The sequence below is a fragment of the Anolis sagrei genome, chromosome Y (assembly GCF_037176765.1).
Source record: "Anolis sagrei isolate rAnoSag1 chromosome Y, rAnoSag1.mat, whole genome shotgun sequence".
Classification (NCBI taxonomy): domain Eukaryota; kingdom Metazoa; phylum Chordata; class Lepidosauria; order Squamata; family Dactyloidae; genus Anolis; species Anolis sagrei.
Genome location: NC_090035.1, coordinates 26,625,188 through 26,646,367, shown reverse-complemented (window position 1 = coordinate 26,646,367; position 21,180 = coordinate 26,625,188). Strand labels below are relative to the sequence as shown.

At 39.6% G+C, this 21,180-nt stretch overlaps 1 protein-coding gene across 1 annotated transcript in view; it reads right to left on the bottom strand.

The window, feature by feature from the left end:
• The window catches only part of LOC137095454 (testis-expressed protein 2-like), a 39,198-nt gene extending 37,421 nt beyond the window's left edge, over window positions 1-1,777 (bottom strand). The window contains exon 1 of the mRNA XM_067462132.1: window positions 1,282-1,777. The gene's annotated coding sequence lies outside the window, so the exon portion shown is untranslated. The remainder of the gene's footprint in view (window positions 1-1,281) is intronic.
• Window positions 1,778-21,180: the final 19,403 nt, after the last annotated feature.

Here is a 21,180-nt window from a genome sequence, read left to right as displayed (position 1 = left end):
TTATTTATTTACCTTACTTATATACCGCTGTTCTCAGCCTGAAGGCGACTCACAGCGGTTCACAACAAATACGAACAGCAAAAATTCAGAGCTACAGTATAAAACAGTTAACAACCTAACACATTACACAATTAATAAACAGTTACTACAATACCCATTCACTGTCGTCTCGTCATCAAAAACATATTCCAGATTCGTCATCCATTGTTCCATTCCAGTGTTCATTAACCAATCATTGCACTAATTATTCGAACGCCTGCTTAAACAGCCAGGTCTTCACTTTTTTGTTGAATACCATTAGAGATGGTGCTAGTCTAATGTCCGTAGGAAGGGCGTTCCACGGCCGAGGAGACACCACCGAGAAGGCTCTATCTCTCGTCCCCGCCAGCCATGCTTGAGAAGCAAGCGGGATCGAGAGCAGGGCCTCCCCGGAAGATCTCAAAGCCCTGGTGGGTTCATAGGCAGAGATGCGGTCGAATAGGTAGCTTGGGCCGGAACCGTTTAGGGCTTTAAAGGCCAACGCCAGCACTTTGAATTGAGGCCTGTAGCAGATTGGTGCCAGTGGAGTTGGCACAACAGGGGGGTTGTATGCTCCCTGCGTTCCGCTCCTGTTAGAATCATGGCTGCTGAGCGTTGGATTAGTTGGAGCTTCCGAGTTGTCTTCAAAGGCAACCCCACGTAGAGAGCGTTGCAGTAATCTAAACGGGATGTTACCAAGCGTGGACTACTTTGGCCAAGTCAGACTTCCCAAGGTACAGGCGCAGCTGGCGCACAAGCTTTAGCTGTGCAGATGCTCCCCTGGTCACCGCCGATTCTGTTCTAGAGGAAAAATCACTTCTGAGTAGCAAAAACTTAGGAAACAAATGAGGTTGCTATAAACTGGCAGGCACATCCCTGTCTAAATCAGACATGGGCCGACTTCAGCCCTCCAGGTGTTTTGGACTTCAACTCCCACAATTCCTAACAGCTGGTAGGATGTTAGGAATTGTGGGAGTTGAAGTCCAAAACACCTGGAGGGCCGAAGTTGGCCCATGCCTGGTCTAAATACTTCCTTCCATTCTTTCCTCCGGTCTATTAAACAATTAGATATTTTTTCTAGTAATAGATCACATTATAATTCTGGGGGCCTGGGTTCGAATCCCTGTGGAGATCCCACTCTCTCGGCCTCAAAGGTCAAACAACCCTAGCTGGAAACCTTGTAATAGGAGTGCAGGTAGACACCAAGCATAGAAAGAGAAAGTACTCTGAATGACCTTGCCCCCCCCCCCATCATTTCCTTACCGATTTGGGGGCTTGTGTTGCTCCAGCTTCCAGATCTGACTTCCCTGCAGGACGATGGGCGCCGTTATCCTCCTTCCTTCGTGGCCGGAGGATTATATCGACTGGTCCAAGCAGGCCGTCTGCTGGCATGACCCTGATCCCGTCTTAAGCCGAAAAGCCGGGCATCAGAGGGTCTAAGGAGCGGCGCCAAGGGATGCGGTCAGAGCGGTGATGATGATGCTCGACTGCATCCCTGGCCCCTTCCTTCTGGTCCTGATGCTGCAGAAGCCGCCCAATGGCAAGGAGGCTTGTACTCACCTCTGGCAAGTGGCAAATATCCGTTTCACAGGCCTGGGTTCTTTAAAGAAGCAAAAACAGGGGATGCAACCTTGCAATGAATAATCCTCTTCTTTCTGCAGGTCGGTCTCTCTCTGCAGCTCACGCCAAGGCTCCTTCTTCCGTTTTGCAAGGCGCACATTGGAAGCCACAAAGCAAAGCCGGCCAATTCCCATGGAGCGTGTCTATTCCCCCCCTCCCCAATCCCTTGCAATAGGAGTCAATTGAGGACAGCAAGGAGCTCAGCCCCAGACTCCCCTTCCCCCTTTTTAGCACAAAGAGAGGCAAACAATAGAAAGCATATTGGAAAAGGAAGGCAAAGGGTTGGGAAGAAGGTCAGACCTGCCACTGAGGTCCACAGGGTCAATGATTATTTTTTAATTAGTGGTTTCCCGAGCTTTGCCTAGGGAAGACCCACTGCATACTCTCACACACATTTATATGAGTATATATACAGATTATATATAATATATGTATGTATATATATGTATGTGTGTGTGTGTGTGTGTATATATATATATATATGAAATAATAATGCCTAAGCAAGACCCACTGGATACTCTCACACACATTTCAATGTGTGTTTGTAAATATATACATATACGTATTTGAAATAATAATAATAATAATGTGTGTGTGAATACACACACATATACATACAGTGTTTGAAATAATAATGTCTAAACAGGACTCACAGCATATTCACACACATATTTATATGAGTATGCACACACACACACACACACATGAAATAATAATGCCTATGCAAGACTTACTGCACACTCACATATGCATTTATATGAGTATATATACATTGTGTGTGTGTGTGTGTGTAATAATAATAATGCCTAAGCAAGATCCACTGCATACTCATACACATTTATGAGTATATATTAGGCTTGTTTGATCGTGTTCGTTATTTTAGTTACTCGTTATGGATTCGTATTTAAATTAGCTTACGATCCAATATCGAGCCATGCAGGAATAGTGTGAGGAGTAATTAAGAATCGAAACAATTTTTCCAATTTTTGTAATTATTTTCGTATGTCTGGTGCAAGTTTTACAATCTCGCCGTTTCTCTTCCCTCCCTGGTAGCAAGCTAGCAAGCGGTGCATTTACCCCACTTCCAGTCTCTCTCCTCCTGCCAGCCACCTTTGCTCTGCTGCTTTCCTCCTCTTTCCTCATGCTGTCTTCCTGGTCAGCAGCTTCAAACTATTATTACTATATATCAGGGGTCCTCAAACTTTTTAAAGGGGGGGGGGGCAGATTACTGTCACAGCATGGGTAAGGGTCTTAATATAACAGCAGGAAATCCACGAAAGTTGAACCCTTTAAACTGCAAAAAACTATTATTGCGTGGCCATAGCAATAACGACAAACAAGCATACAGGGATGCAATCAAAGGGTTTGTCGCAACCCCCAATGGGGCTGCAGAGCATTTATAGTAAATGGAATATACATTTTCATTGGTCCCCAAAGGCAAATCATTTCATTGGTCTAAGTTAGCTATACAGTTGTTCATTAGTTGTTTATGATTTTGATTGACATTATAGCACCCGTGGGATCCTGACAATGGCATAACTATAACATAACTATAGTCCATTGTTCTCTGACCATGACTGTATCTTATCTGTTAGTTGGTTGCAAACATGGCTTCAGAGTGACTGGGAAACTTGGGGGTTCTAACTAGCCAACAGCTAGCTGGTTTTGTCCGGATATGTTGTTGTTATGCTTGAATAGTAACTTCTTCTTTGGAGCACTGATTTCTGCAGAAATAGGCCAATATGGCAGTAAATCATGACATATGGGCATTGGGGAAATATCTGAAAATTCCCTTTTTAAAACCACGTCTCCTCCATATATATGTATTAGGGCTGGGCGGTTTCATTCGTTAATTTTGTACATCGTTAATTATTCTTTTTTTAAAAAAACGTAGCGATATTGATATTTATTTTCAAACCCAGAAGTGTTTTTAAATAACGAAGCAGCATTTGCCATCTTTTTTACGGACTTCCGCCCGTTTCGGAAATGACATTTTAGGGTGGAAGGATGCTGGGAGCGCTGGGAGCCAATCAGAAGAAGACACGGGGCTGATTGCCCCGTGTCTTCTTCTGATTGGGTGGGCTGCCCTATAAAAGCGGCTGCGCGCTCCGCGCGGCCGCATTGCAAGGGACAAGTGGATGCCAGACGGAGCTGTGGGGAGGGAGCTGCAGTCAGTGCCTTGGCTTGCCTAATTCATTGCTTGCCCAATAGCTTCATTGCTTGCTTGCCTTTGTGACTGCCTGGCAAACTCTGTTGCTGCTTGCCTTTTGCCTTTTTGGCCCTTTTGGGTTCTTTTTTCCTTCAACTGGTGGCAGTGGTTGCTTGGGGCTAGGGACAGGGAGAAGTCCCAGTCCCTGGCAGCGGCTGTTGTTGCCTTCCTGAATCTTGGGAGGGCAAGCATTTAGTTGATATTTTTTTTACAATTTTATCGTTAAATATAATATTTTTATTTAATTTAAAAAATTCCAAAAAAATTAAAAAAATTACAAAAATTTTTTAAAAAAATTACAAAAAACAAAACAAAAAAATTACAAAAAAATAGTTAGTAGTTTAGTAGTGTAGTGTTGCTGTTCCTTTGTTTTGGTTGCCAAGGGGATTTATCCCTGGCAATCAGTGCTTTTTGGAAACTACTTTTGTAATAAAGTGCTCATTTTGTGCTGCAGTGTATCATTTTGTAATAGAGTGCTGCTGCTCATTTCTGTTAGGTTAACACAAAGCAGTTTTCAACCAGTGTTTGTGTTGTGGGCTCTTTCGCCAACAACACTCCTTTCCAAAATACAGTGCTGCTGCTCAGTTCCGTTCGGTAAACACAAAGCAGTTTTCAACCAGTGTTTGTGTTGTGGGCTCTTTCGCCAACAACACTTCTTTCCAAAATACAGTGCCGCTGCTAATTTCTGTTCGGTTAACACAAAGCAGTTTTCAACCAGTGTTTGTGTTGCAGGCTCTTTCGCCAACAACACACCTTTCCAAAATACAGTGCTGCTCCTAATTTCTGTTCAGTTAACACAAAGCAGTTTTCAACCAATGTTTGTGTTGCGGGCTCTTTCACCAACAACACTCCTTTCCAAAATACAGTGCCGCTGCTAATTTCTGTTCAGTTAACACAAAGCAGTTTTCAACCAGTGTTTGTGTTGCGGGCTCTTTCACCAACAACACTCCTTTCCAAAATACAGTGCCGCTGGTCATTTCTGTTTGGTTAACACAAAGCAGTTTTCAACCAGTGTTTGTGTTGCGGGCTCTTTCACCAACAACACTCCTTTCCAAAATACAGTGCCGCTGGTCATTTCTGTTTGGTTAACACAAAGCAGTTTTCAACCAGTGTTTGTGTTGCGGGCTCTTTCGCCAACACTCCTTTTCAAAATACAAAATACACAAAGCAATTTTCAACCAGTGTTTGTGTTGCGGGCTCTTTCGCCAACAACACTCCTTTCCAAAATACAGTGCTGCTGCTCAGTTCTGTTCGGTAAACACAAAGCAGTTTTCAACCAGTGTTTGTGTTGCGGGCTCTTTCGCCAACAACACTCCTTTCCAAAATACAGTGCCGCTGCTAATTTCTGTTCGGTTAACACAAAGCAGTTTTCAACCAGTGTTTGTGTTGCGGGCTCTTTCGCCAACACTCCTTTCCAAAATACAAAATACACAAAGCAGTTTTCCACCAGTGTTTGTGTTGCGGGCTCTTTCGCCAACAACACTCCTTTCCAAAATACAGTGCTGCTGGTCATTTCTGTTAGGTTAACACAAAGCAGTTTTCAACCAGTGTTTGTATTGCGGGCTCTTTCGCCAACACTCCTTTTCAAAATACAAAATACACAAAGCAGTTTTCAACCAGTGTTTGTGTTGTGGGCTCTTTTGCCAACAACACTCCTTTCCAAAATACAGTGCTGCTGCTCAGTTCTGTTCGGTAAACACAAAGCAGTTTTCAACCAGTGTTTGTGTTGCGGGCTCTTTCGCCAACAACACTCCTTTCCAAAATACAGTGCCGCTGCTAATTTCTGTTCGGTTAACACAAAGCAGTTTTCAACCAGTGTTTGTGTTGTGGGCTCTTTCGCCAACACTCCTTTCCAAAATACAAAATACACAAAGCAGTTTTCAACCAGTGTTTGTGTTGCGGGCTCTTTCGCCAACACTCCTTTCCAAAATACAAAATACAAAAAGCAGTTTAAAGCAGTGTGATGAAACATTTCCTTCCCAGCTTTTCGGGACGCAAGGGCCCAGTGTTAACACGAACACCTAAGAAAGGCAGGGGACTGAAGATGAACACATTGACAAGAAGGGAACATTCAACCGACGAGATGGTTACTGAAACACACACAGATGCTTCAACCAGCTGTGAGATGGCAGAACCTTCTTCATCATTTCGAAAGACTCAATGTTCAGCTCATGATGTCCTTCCAAGTACCTCAGATACTACTGGTTATGAAGAGGAGGGTGAGGAGGGGGACGTGTCTGAGGGATGGGAGGAAGACAATATGGAATCTGCTTCCACCACAGGAATTAGTGATCCAGAGGACTGCATGCTGCTGGAGGATGAGGTACAGAAACGACCAACAATTACACTCCCTTCCACAAACACCGACATTCCAAACACAAGCATGATTACACCTGAAGCGCATGTGGGTAGGGGTAGTCCGAGATCGCTCCTATGGGATCATTAAGACGTCAATGCTCAGAGGGCCACTTTGGCGGTTTGCAGGCATTGCGGTGTGAGCGTCAGCAGAGGAAAAGATATGAGGCATCTTGCCACCACAGGGCTAAGGATGCACATGAAGAGACACTACCCAAATGAAAAGTTGGACGCAGTTGAAGTCGCCAGCACATGCAGCAGTACACAGAGCACATTGAAAAAGAAGTCTACTTTGCTTTGTGTTGCCTAAAATAACTATTGCCTGCTGTATGCAGGAACATTGGAACATTGAAAAACAAGTCTACTTTGCTTTGTGTTGCCTAAAATTACTATTGCCTGCTGTATGCGGGTACATTGGAACATTGAAAAACAAGTCTACTTTGCTTTGTGTTGCCTAAAATTACTATTGCCTGCTGTATGCGAGAACATTGAAACATTGAAAAACAAGTCTTCTTTGCTTTGTGTTGCCTAAAATTACTATTGCCTGCTGTATGCGAGAACATTGGAACATTGAAAAACAAGTCTACTTTGCTTTGTGTTGCCTAAAATTACTATTGCCTGCTGTATGCGGGAACATTGAAACATTGAAAAACAAGTCTACTTTGCTTTGTGTTGCCTAAATTTACTATTGCCTGCTGTATGCGGGTACATTGGAACATTGAAAAACAAGTCTACTTTGCTTTGTGTTGCCTAAAATTACTATTGCCTGCTGTATGCGAGAACATTGAAACATTGAAAAACAAGTCTACTTTGCTTTGTGTTGCCTAAAATTACTATTGCCTGCTGTATGCGGGAACATTGAAACATTGAAAAACAAGTCTACTTTGCTTTGTGTTGCCTAAAATTACTATTGCCTGCTGTATGCGGGTACATTGGAACATTGAAAAACAAGTCTACTTTGCTTTGTGTTGCCTAAAATTACTATTGCCTGCTGTATGCGAGAACATTGAAACATTGAAAAACAAGTCTACTTTGCTTTGTGTTGCCTAAAATTACTATTGCCTGCTGTATGCGAGAACATTGGAACATTGAAAAACAAGTCTTCTTTGCTTTGTGTTGCCTAAAATTACTATTGCCTGCTGTATGCGGGAACATTGAAACATTGAAAAACAAGTCTACTTTGCTTTGTGTTGCCTAAATTTACTATTGCCTGCTATATGCGGGAACATTGGAACATTGAAAAACAAGTCTTCTTTGCTTTGTGTTGCCTAAAATTACTATTGCCTGCTGTATGCGGGAACATTGAAACATTGAAAAACAAGTCTACTTTGCTTTGTGTTGCCTAAATTTACTATTGCCCGCTATATGCGGAAACATTGCCCCACTGTTTTCCTGCTCTTATTGAAAATCAAGTCTACTTTGCTTTGTGTTGCCTAAAATAACTATTGCCTGCTGTATGCGGGAACATTGCCTAACTTTTTCCTGCCCTTATAGAAAATCAAGTCTACTTGGCTTTGTGTTGCCTAAAATTACTGTTGCCTGCTATATGTGGGAACATTGGAACATTGAAAATCAAGTCTACTTGCTTTCTGTTACCTAAAATTACTATTGCCTGCTGTATGCGGGAACATTGGAATATTGAAAATCAAGTCTACTTTGCTTTGTGTTGCCTAAAATAACTATTGCCTGCTATATGCAGGAAGATTGGAACATTGAAAAACAAGTCTACTGTGCTTTGTGTTGCCTAAAATTACTATTGCCTGCTGTATGCGGGAACATTGGAACATTGTAAAACAAGTCTACTTTGATTTGTGTTGCCTAAAATTACTTTTGCTGCTGTATGCGGGAACATTGGAACATTGGAAAACAAGTCTACTCTGCTTTGTGTTGCCTAAAATTACTATTGCCTGCTCTATGCGGGAACATTGCCCCACTGTTTTCCTGCCCTTATTGAAAATCAAATCTACTTTGCTTTGTGTTGCCTAAAATTACTATTGTCTGCTGTGTGAGGGAACATTCGACCATTGAAAAACAAGTCTACTTTGCTTTGTGTTGCCTAAAATTACTATTGCCTGCTGTGTGCGGGAACATTCGAACATTGAAAAACAAGTCTACTTTGCTTTGTGTTGCATAAAATTATTATTGCATGCTGTATGCGGGAACATTGTAACATTGAAAAACAAGTCCACTTTGCTTTGTGTTGCCTAAAATAACTATTGCCTGCTGTATGCGGGAACATTGGAACATTGAAAAACAAGTCTAGTCTGCTTTGTGTTGCCTAAAATTACTATTGCCTGCTATATGCGGGAACATTGCCCCACTGTTTTCCTGCCCTTATTGAAAATCAAGTCTACTTTGCTTTGTGTTGCCTAAAATAACTATTGCCTGCTGTATGCGGGAACATAGGAACATTGAAAAACCAGTCTACTTTGCTTTGTGTTGCCCAAAATAACTATTGCCTGCTGTATGCGGGAACATTGCCTCACTTTTTCCTGCCCTTATAGAAAATCAAGTCTACTAGGCTTTGTGTTGCCTAAAATTACTATTGCCTGCTATATGCGGGAACATTGGAACATTGAAAATCAAGTCTACTTTGCTTTGTGTTGCCTAAAATAACTATTGCCTGCTATATGCAGGAATATTGGAACATTGAAAAACAAGTCTACTGTGCTTTGTGTTGCCTAAAATTACTATTGCCTACTGTATGCGGGAACATTGGAACATTGAAAAACAAGTCTGCTTTGTGTTGCCTAAAATTACTATTGCCTGCTGTATGCGGGAGCATTGTAAAACAAGTCTACTTTGCTTTGTGTTGCCTAAAATTACTATTGCCTGCTGTATGCGGGAACATTGGAACATTGAAAAACAAGTCTACTCTGCTTTTTGTTACCTAAAATTACTATTGCCTGCTGTATGCAGGAACATTGGACAATTGAAAAACAAGTCTACTCTGGTTTGTGTTGCCTAAAATTACTATTGCCTGCTGTATGCGGGAACATTGGAACATTACAAAAGAAGTGTACTTTGCTTTGTTTTGCCTAAAATTACTATTGCCTGCTGTATGAGGGAACATTGGAACATTGAAAAACAAGTGTACTTTGCTTTGTGTTGCCTAAAATTACTATTGCCTGCTGTATGCAGGAACATTGGACAATTGAAAAACAAGTCCACTCTGGTTTGTGTTGCCTAAAATTACTATTGCCTGCTGTATGCGGGAACATTGGAACATTACAAAAGAAGTGTACTTTGCTTTGTTTTGCCTAAAATTACTATTGCCTGCTGTATGAGGGAACATTGGAACATTGAAAAACAAGCCTACTGTGCTTTGTGTTGCCTAAAATTACTATTGCCTGCTGTATGCGGGAACATTGGAACATTGAAAAACAAGTGTTCTTTGCTTTGTGTTGCCTAAAATTACTATTGCCTGCTATATGCGGGAACATTGGAACATTGAAAAACAAGTCTAATTTGCTTTGTGTTGCCTAAAATTACTATTGCCTGCGGTATGCACGAACATTGGAACATTGAAAAACAAGTCTACTTTGCTCTGTGTTGCCTAAAATTACTTTTGCTGCTGTATGCGGGAACATTGGAACATTGGAAAACAAGTCTACTCTGCTTTATGTTGCCTAAAATTACTATTGCCTGCTCTATGCGGGAACATTGCCCCACTGTTTTCCTGCCCTTATTGAAAATCAAGTCTAATTTGCTTTGTGTTGCCTAAAATTACTATTGTCTGCTGTGTGAGGGAACATTCGAACATTGAAAAACAAGTCTACTTTGCTTTGTGTTGCCTAAAATTACTATTGCCCGCTGTGTGCGGGAACATTCGAACATTGAAAAACAAGTCTACTTTGCTTTGTGTTGCATAAAATTATTATTGCATGCTGTATGCGGGAACATTGTAACATTGAAAAACGAGTCCACTTTCCTTTGTGTTGCCTAAAATAACTATTGCCTGCTGTATGCGGGAACATTGGAACATTGAAAAACAAGTCTACTCTGCTTTGTGTTGCCTAAAATTACTATTGCCTGCTATATGCGGAAACATTGCCCCACTGTTTTCCTGCTCTTATTGAAAATCAAGTCTACTTTGCTTTGTGTTGCCTAAAATAACTATTGCCTGCTGTATGCGGGAACATTGCCTAACTTTTTCCTGCCCTTATAGAAAATCAAGTCTACTTGGCTTTGTGTTGCCTAAAATTACTGTTGCCTGCTATATGTGGGAACATTGGAACATTGAAAATCAAGTCTACTTGCTTTCTGATACCTAAAATTACTATTGCCTGCTGTATGCGGGAACATTGGAATATTGAAAATCAAGTCTACTTTGCTTTGTGTTGCCTAAAATAACTATTGCCTGCTATATGCAGGAAGATTGGAACATTGAAAAAAAAGTCTACTGTGCTTTGTGTTGCCTAAAATTACTATTGCCTGCTGTATGCGGGAACATTGGAACATTGAAAAACAAGTCTGCTTTGTGTTGCCTAAAATTACTATTGCCTGCTGTATGCGGGAACATTGGAACATTGTAAAACAAGTCTACTTTGCTTTGTGTTGCCTAAAATTACTATTGCCTGCTGTATGCGGGAACATTGGAACATTGAAAAACAAGTCTACTCTGCTTAGTGTTGCCTAAAATTATTATTGCCTGCTGTATGAGGGAACATTGGAACATTAAAAATGAAGTGTACTTTGCTTTGTGTTGCCTAAAATTACAATTGCCTGCTGTATACGGGAACATTGGAACATTGAAAAACAAGTTTACATTACTTTGTGTTGCCTAAAATTACTATTGCCTGCTGCGTGCGGGAACATTGAAAATCAAGTCTACTTTGCTTTGTGTTGCCTAAAATTACTATTGCCTGCTGTATGCGGGAACATTGTAGATCAAGTCTACTTTGCTTTGTGTTGCCTAAAATTACTATTGCCTGCTGTATGCGGGATCATTGGAACATTGAAAAACAAGTCTAGTTTGCTTTGTGTTGCCTAAAACAACTATTGCCTGCTGTATGCGGGAACATTGAAAATTAAGTCTACTCTGCTTTGTGTTGCCTAAAATTACTATTGCCTGCTGTATGCGGGAACATTGGAACATTGAAAAACAAGCCTACTTTGCTTTGTGTTGCCTAAAATTACTATTGCCTGCTGTATGCGGGAACATTGGAACATTGAAAAGCAAGTCTACTTTGCTTTGTGTTGCCTAAAATTACTATTGCCTGCAGTATGCGGGAACATAGGTACATTGAAAAACAAGTCTACTTTGCTTTGTGTTGCCTAAAATAACTATTGCCTGCTGTATGCGGGAACGTTGCCCCACTTTTTCCTGCCCTTATTGAAAATCAAGTCTACTTGGCTCTGTGTTGCCTAAAATTACTGTTGCCTGTTATATGCGGGAACATTGGAACATTGAAAATCAAGTCTACTTTGCTTTGTGTTGCCTAAAATTACTATTGCTTGCTATATGCAGGAACATTGGAACATTGTAAAACAAGTCTACTTTGTTTTGTGTTGCCTAAAATTACTATTGCCTGCTGTATGCGGGAACACTGCCCCACTTTTTCCTGCCCTTATTGAAAATCAAGTCTACTCTGCTTTGTGTTGCCTAAAATTACTATTGCCTGCTGTATGCGGGAACATTGGAACACTGAAAAACAAGTCTACTTTACTTTGTGTTGCCTAAAATTAGTATTGCCTGCTGTATGCGGGAACATTGGAAAATTGAAAAACAAGTCTACTCTGCTTTGTATGGCCTAAAATTACTATTGCCTGCTGTATGAGGGAACATTGGAACATTAAAAAATGAAGTCTACTTTGCTTTGTGTTGCCTAAAATTACTATTGCCTGCTGTGTGAGGGAACATTGGAACATTGAAAAACAAGTCTACTTTGATTTGTGTTGCCTAAAATTACTATTGCCTGCCGTATGTGGGAACATTGGAACATTGAAAAACAAGTCTACTTTGTTTTGTGTTGTCTAAAATTACTATTGCCTGCTGTATGCGGGAACATTGGAACATTGAAAAGCAAGACTACTTTGCTTTGTGTTGCCCAAAATTATTATTGCATGATGTATGCGCGAACATTGTAACATTGAAAAACAAGTCCACTTTGCTTTGTGTTGCCTAAAATAACTATTGCCTGCTGTATGCGGGAATATTGGAACATTGAAAAACAAGTCTACTCTGCTTTGTGTTGCCTAAAATTACTATTGCCTGCTGTATGCGGGAACATTGCCCCACTGTTTTCCTGCCCTTATTAAAAATCAATTCTACTTTGCTTTGTGTTGCCTAAAATTACTATTGCCTGCTGTATGTGGGAACATAGGAACATTGAAAAACAAGTCTACTTTGCTTTCTGTTGCCTAAAATTACTATTGCCTGCTGTATGTGGGAACATTGAAAATCAAGTCTACTTTGCTTTCTGTTGCCTAAAATTACTATTGCCTGCTCTATGCGGGAACATTGGAATATTGAAAATCAAGTCTACTTTGCTTTGTGTTGCCTAAAATAACTATTGCCTGCTGTATGCAGGAAGATTGGAACATTGAAAAACAAGTCTACTGTGCTTTGTGTTGCCTAAAATTACTATTGCCTGCTGTATGCGGGAACATTGCCCCACTTTTTCCTGCCCTTATTGAAAATCAAGTCTACTTGGCTCTGTGTTGCCTAAAATTACTGTTGCCTGCTATATGCGGGAACATTGGAACATTGAAAATCAAGTCTACTTTGCTTTCTGTTGCCTAAAATAACTATTGCCTGCTGTATGCGGGAAGATTGGAACATTGAAAAAAAAGCCTACTGTGATTTGTGTTGCCTAAAATTACTATTGCCTGCTGTATGAGGGAACATTGGAACATTGAAAAACAAGTCTACTTTGCTTTGTGTTGCCTAAAATTACTATTGCCTGCTATATGCGGGAACATTGGAACATTGAAAATCAAGTCTACTTTGCTTTGTGTTGCCTAAAATAACTATTGCCTGCTATATGCAGGAATATTGGAACATTGAAAAACAAGTCTACTGTGCTTTGTGTTGCCTAATATTACTATTGCCTGCTGTATGCGGGAACATTGGAACATTGAAAAACAAGTCTACTCTGCTTTTTGTTACCTAAAATTACTATTGCCTGCTGTATGCAGGAACATTGGACAATTGAAAAACAAGTCTACTCTGGTTTGTGTTGCCTAAAATTACTATTGCCTGCTGTATGCGGGAACATTGGAACATTAAAAATGAAGTGTACTTTGCTTTGTGTTGCCTAAAATTACAATTGCCTGCTGTATGCGGGAACATTGGAACATTGAAAAACAAGTCTACTTTGCTTTGTGTTGCCTAAAATTACTATTGCCTGCTATATGCGGGAACATTGGAACATTGAAAAATAAGTGTACTTTGCTTTGTGTTGCCTAAAATTACTATTGCCTGCTATATGCGGGAACATTGCCCCACTGTTTTCCTGCTCTTATTGAAAATCAAGTCTACTTTGCTTTGTGTTGCCTAAAATAACTATTGCCTGCTGTATGCGGGAACATTGCCTAACTTTTTCCTGCCCTTATAGAAAATCAAGTCTACTTGGCTTTGTGTTGCCTAAAATTACTGTTGCCTGCTATATGTGGGAACATTGGAACATTGAAAATCAAGTCTACTTGCTTTCTGTTACCTAAAATTACTATTGCCTGCTGTATGCGGGAACATTGGAATATTGAAAATCAAGTCTACTTTGCTTTGTGTTGCCTAAAATAACTATTGCCTGCTATATGCAGGAAGATTGGAACATTGAAAAACAAGTCTACTGTGCTTTGTGTTGCCTAAAATTACTATTGCCTGCTGTATGCGGGAACATTGGAACATTGAAAAACAAGTCTGCTTTGTGTTGCCTAAAATTACTATTGCCTGCTGTATGCGGGAACATTGGAACATTGTAAAACAAGTCTACTTTGCTTTGTGTTGCCTAAAATTACTATTGCCTGCTGTATGCGGGAACATTGGAACATTGAAAAACAAGTCTACTCTGCTTAGTGTTGCCTAAAATTATTATTGCCTGCTGTATGAGGGAACATTGGAACATTAAAAATGAAGTGTACTTTGCTTTGTGTTGCCTAAAATTACAATTGCCTGCTGTATACGGGAACATTGGAACATTGAAAAACAAGTTTACATTACTTTGTGTTGCCTAAAATTACTATTGCCTGCTGCGTGCGGGAACATTGAAAATCAAGTCTACTTTGCTTTGTGTTGCCTAAAATTACTATTGCCTGCTGTATGCGGGAACATTGTAGATCAAGTCTACTTTGCTTTGTGTTGCCTAAAATTACTATTGCCTGCTGTATGCGGGATCATTGGAACATTGAAAAACAAGTCTAGTTTGCTTTGTGTTGCCTAAAATTACTATTGCCTGCTGTATGCGGGAACATTGGAACATTGAAAAACAAGTCTACTCTGCTTTTTGTTACCTAAAATTACTATTGCCTGCTGTATGCGGGAACATTGGAACATTGAAAAACAAGCCTACTTTGCTTTGTGTTGCCTAAAATTACTATTGCCTGCTGTATGCGGGAACATTGGAACATTGAAAAGCAAGTCTACTTTGCTTTGTGTTGCCTAAAATTACTATTGCCTGCTGTATGCGGGAACATTGAAAATGAAGTCTACTTTGCTTTGTGTTGCCTAAAATTACTATTGCCTGCAGTATGCGGGAACATAGGTACATTGAAAAACAAGTCTACTTTGCTTTGTGTTGCCTAAAATAACTATTGCCTGCTGTATGCGGGAACGTTGCCCCACTTTTTCCTGCCCTTATTGAAAATCAAGTCTACTTGGCTCTGTGTTGCCTAAAATTACTGTTGCCTGTTATATGCGGGAACATTGGAACATTGAAAATCAAGTCTACTTTGCTTTGTGTTGCCTAAAATTACTATTGCTTGCTATATGCAGGAACATTGGAACATTGTAAAACAAGTCTACTTTGTTTTGTGTTGCCTAAAATTACTATTGCCTGCTGTATGCGGGAACATTGCCCCACTTTTTCCTGCCCTTATTGAAAATCAAGTCTACTCTGCTTTGTGTTGCCTAAAATTACTATTGCCTGCTGTATGCGGGAACATTGGAACACTGAAAAACAAGTCTACTTTACTTTGTGTTGCCTAAAATTAGTATTGCCTGCTGTATGCGGGAACATTGGAAAATTGAAAAACAAGTCTACTCTGCTTTGTATGGCCTAAAATTACTATTGCCTGCTGTATGAGGGAACATTGGAACATTAAAAAATGAAGTCTACTTTGCTTTGTGTTGCCTAAAATTACTATTGCCTGCTGTGTGAGGGAACATTGGAACATTGAAAAACAAGTCTACTTTGATTTGTGTTGCCTAAAATTACTATTGCCTGCCGTATGTGGGAACATTGGAACATTGAAAAACAAGTCTACTTTGTTTTGTGTTGTCTAAAATTACTATTGCCTGCTGTATGCGGGAACATTGGAACATTGAAAAGCAAGACTACTTTGCTTTGTGTTGCCCAAAATTATTATTGCATGATGTATGCGCGAACATTGTAACATTGAAAAACAAGTCCACTTTGCTTTGTGTTGCCTAAAATAACTATTGCCTGCTGTATGCAGGAATATTGGAACATTGAAAAACAAGTCTACTCTGCTTTGTGTTGCCTAAAATTACTATTGCCTGCTGTATGCGGGAACATTGCCCCACTGTTTTCCTGCCCTTATTAAAAATCAATTCTACTTTGCTTTGTGTTGCCTAAAATTACTATTGCCTGCTGTATGTGGGAACATAGGAACATTGAAAAACAAGTCTACTTTGCTTTCTGTTGCCTAAAATTACTATTGCCTGCTGTATGTGGGAACATTGAAAATCAAGTCTACTTTGCTTTCTGTTGCCTAAAATTACTATTGCCTGCTCTATGCGGGAACATTGGAATATTGAAAATCAAGTCTACTTTGCTTTGTGTTGCCTAAAATAACTATTGCCTGCTGTATGCAGGAAGATTGGAACATTGAAAAACAAGTCTACTGTGCTTTGTGTTGCCTAAAATTACTATTGCCTGCTGTATGCGGGAACATTGCCCCACTTTTTCCTGCCCTTATTGAAAATCAAGTCTACTTGGCTCTGTGTTGCCTAAAATTACTGTTGCCTGCTATATGCGGGAACATTGGAACATTGAAAATCAAGTCTACTTTGCTTTGTGTTGCCTAAAATAACTATTGCCTGCTGTATGCGGGAACATTGGAACACTGAAAAACAAGTCTACTTTACTTTGTGTTGCCTAAAATTAGTATTGCCTGCTGTATGCGGGAACATTGGAAAATTGAAAAACAAGTCTACTCTGCTTTGTATGGCCTAAAATTACTATTGCCTGCTGTATGAGGGAACATTGGAACATTAAAAAATGAAGTCTACTTTGCTTTGTGTTGCCTAAAATTACTATTGCCTGCTGTGTGAGGGAACATTGGAACATTGAAAAACAAGTCTACTTTGATTTGTGTTGCCTAAAATTACTATTGCCTGCCGTATGTGGGAACATTGGAACATTGAAAAACAAGTCTACTTTGTTTTGTGTTGTCTAAAATTACTATTGCCTGCTGTATGCGGGAACATTGGAACATTGAAAAGCAAGACTACTTTGCTTTGTGTTGCCCAAAATTATTATTGCATGATGTATGCGCGAACATTGTAACATTGAAAAACAAGTCCACTTTGCTTTGTGTTGCCTAAAATAACTATTGCCTGCTGTATGCGGGAATATTGGAACATTGAAAAACAAGTCTACTCTGCTTTGTGTTGCCTAAAATTACTATTGCCTGCTGTATGCGGGAACATTGCCCCACTGTTTTCCTGCCCTTATTAAAAATCAATTCTACTTTGCTTTGTGTTGCCTAAAATTACTATTGCCTGCTGTATGTGGGAACATAGGAACATTGAAAAACAAGTCTACTTTGCTTTCTGTTGCCTAAAATTACTATTGCCTGCTGTATGTGGGAACATTGAAAATCAAGTCTACTTTGCTTTCTGTTGCCTAAAATTACTATTGCCTGCTCTATGCGGGAACATTGGAATATTGAAAATCAAGTCTACTTTGCTTTGTGTTGCCTAAAATAACTATTGCCTGCTGTATGCAGGAAGATTGGAACATTGAAAAACAAGTCTACTGTGCTTTGTGTTGCCTAAAATTACTATTGCCTGCTGTATGCGGGAACATTGCCCCACTTTTTCCTGCCCTTATTGAAAATCAAGTCTACTTGGCTCTGTGTTGCCTAAAATTACTGTTGCCTGCTATATGCGGGAACATTGGAACATTGAAAATCAAGTCTACTTTGCTTTCTGTTGCCTAAAATAACTATTGCCTGCTGTATGCGGGAAGATTGGAACATTGAAAAAAAAGCCTACTGTGATTTGTGTTGCCTAAAATTACTATTGCCTGCTGTATGAGGGAACATTGGAACATTGAAAAACAAGTCTACTTTGCTTTGTGTTGCCTAAAATTACTATTGCCTGCTATATGCGGGAACATTGGAACATTGAAAATCAAGTCTACTTTGCTTTGTGTTGCCTAAAATAACTATTGCCTGCTATATGCAGGAATATTGGAACATTGAAAAACAAGTCTACTGTGCTTTGTGTTGCCTAATATTACTATTGCCTGCTGTATGCGGGAACATTGGAACATTGAAAAACAAGTCTACTCTGCTTTTTGTTACCTAAAATTACTATTGCCTGCTGTATGCAGGAACATTGGAACATTAAAAATGAAGTGTACTTTGCTTTGTGTTGCCTAAAATTACAATTGCCTGCTGTATGCGGGAACATTGGAACATTGAAAAACAAGTCTACTTTGCTTTGTGTTGCCTAAAATTACTATTGCCTGCTATATGCGGGAACATTGGAACATTGAAAAATAAGTGTACTTTGCTTTGTGTTGCCTAAAATTACTATTGCCTGCTATATGCGGGAACATTGCCCCACTGTTTTCCTGCTCTTATTGAAAATCAAGTCTACTTTGCTTTGTGTTGCCTAAAATAACTATTGCCTGCTGTATGCGGGAACATTGCCTAACTTTTTCCTGCCCTTATAGAAAATCAAGTCTACTTGGCTTTGTGTTGCCTAAAATTACTGTTGCCTGCTATATGTGGGAACATTGGAACATTGAAAATCAAGTCTACTTGCTTTCTGTTACCTAAAATTACTATTGCCTGCTGTATGCGGGAACATTGGAATATTGAAAATCAAGTCTACTTTGCTTTGTGTTGCCTAAAATAACTATTGCCTGCTATATGCAGGAAGATTGGAACATTGAAAAACAAGTCTACTGTGCTTTGTGTTGCCTAAAATTACTATTGCCTGCTGTATGCGGGAACATTGGAACATTGAAAAACAAGTCTGCTTTGTGTTGCCTAAAATTACTATTGCCTGCTGTATGCGGGAACATTGGAACATTGTAAAACAAGTCTACTTTGCTTTGTGTTGCCTAAAATTACTATTGCCTGCTGTATGCGGGAACATTGGAACATTGAAAAACAAGTCTACTCTGCTTAGTGTTGCCTAAAATTATTATTGCCTGCTGTATGAGGGAACATTGGAACATTAAAAATGAAGTGTACTTTGCTTTGTGTTGCCTAAAATTACAATTGCCTGCTGTATACGGGAACATTGGAACATTGAAAAACAAGTTTACATTACTTTGTGTTGCCTAAAATTACTATTGCCTGCTGCGTGCGGGAACATTGAAAATCAAGTCTACTTTGCTTTGTGTTGCCTAAAATTACTATTGCCTGCTGTATGCGGGAACATTGTAGATCAAGTCTACTTTGCTTTGTGTTGCCTAAAATTACTATTGCCTGCTGTATGCGGGATCATTGGAACATTGAAAAACAAGTCTAGTTTGCTTTGTGTTGCCTAAAACAACTATTGCCTGCTGTATGCGGGAACATTGAAAATTAAGTCTACTCTGCTTTGTGTTGCCTAAAATTACTATTGCCTGCTGTATGCGGGAACATTGGAACATTGAAAAACAAGCCTACTTTGCTTTGTGTTGCCTAAAATTACTATTGCCTGCTGTATGCGGGAACATTGGAACATTGAAAAGCAAGTCTACTTTGCTTTGTGTTGCCTAAAATTACTATTGCCTGCTGTATGCGGGAACATTGAAAATGAAGTCTACTTTGCTTTGTGTTGCCTAAAATTACTATTGCCTGCAGTATGCGGGAACATAGGTACATTGAAAAACAAGTCTACTTTGCTTTGTGTTGCCTAAAATAACTATTGCCTGCTGTATGCGGGAACGTTGCCCCACTTTTTCCTGCCCTTATTGAAAATCAAGTCTACTTGGCTCTGTGTTGCCTAAAATTACTGTTGCCTGTTATATGCGGGAACATTGGAACATTGAAAATCAAGTCTACTTTGCTTTGTGTTGCCTAAAATTACTATTGCTTGCTATATGCAGGAACATTGGAACATTGTAAAACAAGTCTACTTTGTTTTGTGTTGCCTAAAATTACTATTGCCTGCTGTATGCGGGAACATTGCCCCACTTTTTCCTGCCCTTATTGAAAATCAAGTCTACTCTGCTTTGTGTTGCCTAAAATTACTATTGCCTGCTGTATGCGGGAACATTGGAACACTGAAAAACAAGTCTACTTTACTTTGTGTTGCCTAAAATTAGTATTGCCTGCTGTATGCGGGAACATTGGAAAATTGAAAAACAAGTCTACTCTGCTTTGTATGGCCTAAAATTACTATTGCCTGCTGTATGAGGGAACATTGGAACATTAAAAAATGAAGTCTACTTTGCTTTGTGTTGCCTAAAATTACTATTGCCTGCTGTGTGAGGGAACATTGGAACATTGAAAAACAAGTCTACTTTGATTTGTGTTGCCTAAAATTACTATTGCCTGCCGTATGTGGGAACATTGGAACATTGAAAAACAAGTCTACTTTGTTTTGTGTTGTCTAAAATTACTATTGCCTGCTGTATGCGGGAACATTGGAACATTGAAAAGCAAGACTACTTTGCTTTGTGTTGCCCAAAATTATTATTGCATGATGTATGCGCGAACATTGTAACATTGAAAAACAAGTCCACTTTGCTTTGTGTTGCCTAAAATAACTATTGCCTGCTGTATGCAGGAATATTGGAACATTGAAAAACAAGTCTACTCTGCTTTGTGTTGCCTAAAATTACTATTGCCTGCTGTATGCGGGAACATTGCCCCACTGTTTTCCTGCCCTTATTAAAAATCAATTCTACTTTGCTTTGTGTTGCCTAAAATTACTATTGCCTGCTGTATGTGGGAACATAGGAACATTGAAAAACAAGTCTACTTTGCTTTCTGTTGCCTAAAATTACTATTGCCTGCTGTATGTGGGAACATTGAAAATCAAGTCTACTTTGCTTTCTGTTGCCTAAAATTACTATTGCCTGCTCTATGCGGGAACATTGGAATATTGAAAATCAAGTCTACTTTGCTTTGTGTTGCCTAAAATAACTATTGCCTGCTGTATGCAGGAAGATTGGAACATTGAAAAACAAGTCTACTGTGCTTTGTGTTGCCTAAAATTACTATTGCCTGCTGTATGCGGGAACATTGCCCCACTTTTTCCTGCCCTTATTGAAAATCAAGTCTACTTGGCTCTGTGTTGCCTAAAATTACTGTTGCCTGCTATATGCGGGAACATTGGAACATTGAAAATCAAGTCTACTTTGCTTTCTGTTGCCTAAAATAACTATTGCCTGCTGTATGCGGGAAGATTGGAACATTGAAAAAAAAGCCTACTGTGATTTGTGTTGCCTAAAATTACTATTGCCTGCTGTATGAGGGAACATTGGAACATTGAAAAACAAGTCTACTTTGCTTTGTGTTGCCTAAAATTACTATTGCCTGCTATATGCGGGAACATTGGAACATTGAAAATCAAGTCTACTTTGCTTTGTGTTGCCTAAAATAACTATTGCCTGCTATATGCAGGA